Below are 5594 nucleotides of genomic sequence, written 5' to 3' on the forward strand. Positions count from 1 at the left end.
CCCTTTGTTTATCCACATGAAGGAATTGGCTGAGCCATCGGTTATCCTTTTTGAGAATTTGTGGCGGTCAGGTGGTGTCCGGGATGATTGGAAAAGGGCAAATATAGCGTCCAACTTTAAGAAAGGGGAAAAAGAGGATCTAGGGAATTACAGACCTCAGTACCTAGAAAGATCATGAAGCAGGTCCTCAAGGAATCTATTGTGAAGCACCAAGAGGAAGTCATGCATGACCAACCTGTTTTCTTTCTATGATAAGGTGATAGGTTCTCTGGATTGGGGAGGTGATACACCGACATTAACAAATCTTTTGACACTTCCTCCCACAACATTCTCATTAAGACGGTAAGAAAATAAAACTAGATGAAAGTACTGTAAGGTGGATACATAACTTTCACTCATGCTCAGTGAGTAGTCATCAATGGCTTAATTACTAGTGGGGTGGATGTTTCAAGTGGGATTCCCAGGAGTCTGTTCTAGGTCCAGAATTGTTTAATGTACTCGTTAATGATTTGGATGATGGGCCTGAATGCATACCTAGCAAATTTGTGGATGGCACCAAGTTGGGTGGAGTTGCAGACACTCTGGAGGGTAGAGCTAGGATCCAAAACCACCAGGATTGACTGGAAAAATGATCTGCAATTAACCAGGTGAAATTCAATAAGGATAAGTGCAAGGTAAGGGGAATAATTATATGCACAGATACAAAATGGGAAATGACTGGCTAGGCTGCAGTATTGCAAGGAAGGGCCTGGCGGTTACAGTGGGCCATAAGCTGAATATGAGCCAACAGTGTGCTTGTGTTGTGAAAGAAGCCAATGGCATAATGGGTTGCATTACTTGCAAACCAAGGAAAGTGATTCTTCCACTTTATTCAGCACTGATATGGCCTCAGCTGGAATATTGTGTCCAGTTTTGTGCCCCGCACTTTAGGAAAGATGTGGACAGATTGGAAAGAGTCCAGCAGAGAGGGACAAAAATGATTAGAGGCCTGGGAAACATGGCTTATGAGGAAAGGCTAAAAGAACTAGGGTTTAGTATGGAGAAAAAAAGACTGAGGGGAGATTTGATAACAGGCTTCAAATATCTGAAGGGTGATTATAAAGAGGGTGGAGTTGACTTTATTCTTTGGCTGTAGGGGACAGGACTAGGAGCAATGGTCTCAAACAGCAGCAGTGGAAATATATATTGGAGATTAGGAAGAACTTACTGACTATAAGAGTGGTCAATCATTGAAACAGACAACCTAGAGAAGTAGGCTCTTCATCCCTGTACATTTTCAAGACCAGGTTAGACAGACACTTGGCTGGGATGGTTTAGTTGAAACAATCCTGCCTTGAATAGGGGGTAGCCTAGATTACCTCGTGAGGTTTCTTTCAGCCCTACTTTCCTATGATCCTATGTTTTACAGCATTTTTATGGGTGCTCTTGGAGACGGCCAACTTTCTTCCTGTATTTAAAGCCTAACCCAACAGCTTTTATGGCAATATCTCCTTTTTAAAGAAATAACAGTGTAAATCCTGGTGGTGTTGAAATCGAGGTAGATGGTAACATGATCAGCTATATTAGTTGCTGCCTCGTTTAAATACCCAAGACTGAGAACTTTATAAAAGTCATATTTTATACTCTGACATCTAATTCTTGAATAGATTTTCCATTGGAAAAACACTCTCTGCTGCTGATCAGGGATCAAGTATCGATAAGATATTCCTGTCTTTGTTCTGTCAAGTTCAATAGGAAAATGCATTTGTCTGAGACGTGTGGATTTAATTCTTCACCGATTTTTGTATTTATTTTAATGGTGGAATTATGATTGTTTCAGAAGTCACTGTTTCTGGATTAATAGCACCTCTGACTTCCTGGCAGTTTCCTCCAGGGCACACATCTCAGGTCTCATGGCTCCAACCAGATAATGAGAATTCTCTCCCTCCAAATGAGGACTTTAGCTGTAGACCTCTGGGATTGTCTTTTCAGGTTTGACTTCAGTTTAGCACCTGCCAGTCTATTCTGTGAGGGGCAATGACAGAATTCAGCACTGGCCAGCTGGCTCTCATGAAGGATGGCAATATTTATTCAAATGAAAGCATCTCAGAGAAAATATTTTTTAAAGCAATAAATAGTTCTTAATAGCAATATGCCTGCCTAGCTTACCTAGCTTATCCTTCTTCTCACATGAAGACTCTAGCAGGTCTGAAGAACTTGAGAAGGTTCCCCAATAGCGTCTTTTGTTAGTCAGAGTCTCATTCCTGTCATTTCTTAGATGCTGTGTCTCTGCTCTGGATCAGAGCTGCCGTTCTATAGTTTCAAGTCTTTTGACTTCTTGAGGCCTTTGTTATTTTCAACAAGGTTAAACCAGTCAACCAGCTTCTAGGCTGGAGGGCAGTGAAACTGGTTACTATATTATTTAATTACTGGCAGTTTGCATGATCTACCCTCATTGTCTTTAGTTCCTAAAGGAAACATTTTTTATCTTACCTATTAAGCCAGGAATCACTAGTAAGCCCGTTAAGGTTCATTTAATGTTAATTAAAGGAATAAAATAGTCTTTGAATATTTCAAACTCCCATGGCACCTGTCACAACAACATTACTATCTCAATTTAAGGCTATTACTTTGTGAATTAATACAAACGGCAGAACATCGTGGGCAAAACTAAAACTCATCTTTGATGTCCCTCTATCATTGAAACTTTTGTGAGCTTTTCTGAGTTATTACCCTCTGTATCAAGATTGTTAATCTTGTTAATTTGGTATGAGAACATTTTGGCAGTATTTTGTATCTTAGTTTTTTCATCAATCAATGAATCAAAAGTGTCAAAGAATGGTATCTATCAGGAAGATATTCCTACATGTTATGCTGTCAGAACCGGTAGAAAATAATTGTATTGCACAGTACATAATACCTGTGTTTTTTTGCATAATAGTGTATATAGATGACTAGTGTGGACAGTGGAAAGTGAAAGCAGCCAAGGGAACAGCTGCTGGAAAGCACACAATCATTTTAGAGAATCCTTTAAAAATAATAGAACAAAAAGAAGAAGGGCATCTGAGATAGAACACTACAATCTGTGCATAAAACCTGTCAAGTTAGCTTCAAATTGGGCTAGATCAGAGTTTTATCAATTGGATCCCTCTCTTGAAGGTGACAAAAGGAAAACATTGCATATTTAGTTTAAATTCAATAGACAAAATGGCAAGCAGTATGCCAGATAACCCTGACAATGGGTCTTGCAAAGTTGATAGAGACATCTTAGTATGTTACAAGGTATAACAAGAGAAAAAAAAAGAGCTGTGAAATAGGCTGGTTATTTGGGTTGCATACTAATTAGAAAGATTATGAGATCCAACATGATGCATATGCAACAGAAAGACATATCAGAAGTTGAACAATGTATTTGAAGTAGCTTTTTTGAAAATACCTTTTGTTTTTTCTTTCAAAATATTTTGCAAATATGACAGCATGCTATCATACACTTAGCTACGGTGGCTTGCCATGTTATTTTCTACAGCCTATAACACCTTGAATACATTTTCATTTAGAAGGCTAACTTAAAGATTTGCAACATAGGATGGGATCTGTTATTGTTAATTATTCATATTTCATTATTGTCTAATAGCTCCAACAAGAATCAAAGCTTTTGGTTTTGAATCAGATATTTTTCAACTTATTTATTTCTTTTTAATTTGCATGAATCTATAGACATGAATTCCATGCCTAGGAATTCTAGGAATATGTATTTGCAATCATTCTGCTTTAATAATTAATTGCTAACATATTTTCATCATTAAGAATTTACAATGTAAAGATTGTTTCAAGGTCAAATTGCAAATGATAATCATCCTAACATAATGCATGTAATGCATAATGCTGAATTCAGTTAAAAAAAGAAATAACTAATTCGTCATCGTACACTTCCTGGAAATGATCTTTCATGGTACTGTGATATGGTTCAAGGTCGTTTCTCTAGTCAAGAAACTTTAGGTCTACAGTCAGCAGGAACAAAAGCATTCAAAATGTATAGTAACTTCCTCTCCACTTAAAACTGTTTTCTTATGGTCAGATTAAACAAGGAGCACTTACATCTCTGCCACATGTGCACTGTTTCTCACTTGTCAACCTCAAGTAAATGAACAACAGTCTCACTCAATGAAATGCTGACAAAATATCTGTTCTGAATGTCTAGCTATGTTGCATGACAATCAGCTGTATGCAAAACTCCTCCCTGTTCATCACTGACATCCCACCTATATTCTGTTCTGAGGGATTCAAATGAGAAGGTACTAAATGAAGTTGGGGCCTTGTTCTGGTTTTTCATACAAAAATCAGTTTAGCTCTTTGCACATTTAGGAGTCTTTTGTGATCAGTGTATGTATAAAGCCTATTTCACAATGAAGTCAAATTTAACTTGAACATGGACTATGTGGTTCAATATTTTCATTTCCTTGACACCTGTTTCTAACTGGGGGATTACAGCACAGGTGCCAAGTACATGGGGGCCTGAGGGCCTCGGCCACCTCGGGAAGAGGGTAGGGTGACCACCTGTCCTTAATTGGATGGATCAGTTCTAAAATGGGAACATCAAGTCCTGGTCCTGGGTTGCATGACTCTGGGACAGCATTTGTCCCAGATTCCTGGTATCATGCAGGGATCTTGGTTTTCCATTCACTGTGGAAATGGTGAGGGAGTGGTGGGGCAGGGGTCGGGTTTGGGGGCTCTGCCTAGCCAGGGCAGTTCATGAGGCCCAGGGCTAGGGCAAGGAATGGGAGTTGGGTATGAGGACTGGGTGGCTCATTCGCGGGCGGAGGGAGGAAGGATCCAGCTTCCTGCCACTGTGCGCACTCTCAGGGAGGGGGGAATGGGGGGACAAGTGCCCCCTCCCCCCTGATTTGTGCATGGGGTGGGGGCAGATGTGGGCTGCCTGCTGTGGGTTTGGAACTCCCCACCCTGTTGCCTTTCCCTTGGTAGCCCCACACCAGCTGCATCACCATGGCAAGGTGCCTCCTGCCTACCAGCAGCAGCTGGGGTAGTGGCATGGAGTTTTTCCCCACCACTGCTGCTGGGCAGGCAGGGGGAGCTTTGCTGTGGCAGTGCAGCCAGTGTGGGGCTCCCAGGAGGAGAGCAACAGGCTGGGGAGCCCCAAGCCCAGAGCGGGCAGCCCACATCTGCCTCTGCCTTCCCCATGGGCTCCACTCAGCTCTGCTCCAGCTGTGCCACCAAGGGCGGGGGGGGGGGGCATCACCTTAGCCTCTCCCCTCAGCAAAAGTAAGTTGTTTCATAGATTTCATAAACATTTGGGCTGGAAGGGACCCCGGAGGATCATTGAGTCCAGCCCCCTGTCCCAGGGGCAGGAAGTAAAGTTGTTGCCCATGGGTTGCAGCATCCTCAAAAGTTGACAGGCAAAGGCTTCACCAGACAGACCAATGCACTCTCTGGTGACATCTGCGGTTTGATTCCATAAAATGCAGATGATAGTAGTAGGTGGTACACACCCATGAGCTATACATTAGATGCACAGATTGATTTCTAGCACTCACGTCAGTGATTCTCAGCCTTTTTAGACTAAAGGCACCCCCCATTCCATTGTTGGACTCACAGGG

Source organism: Gavialis gangeticus, unplaced genomic scaffold (assembly GCF_001723915.1).
Source record: "Gavialis gangeticus isolate Ggan-Ray unplaced genomic scaffold, GavGan_comp1, whole genome shotgun sequence".
NCBI lineage: Eukaryota > Metazoa > Chordata > Crocodylia > Gavialidae > Gavialis > Gavialis gangeticus.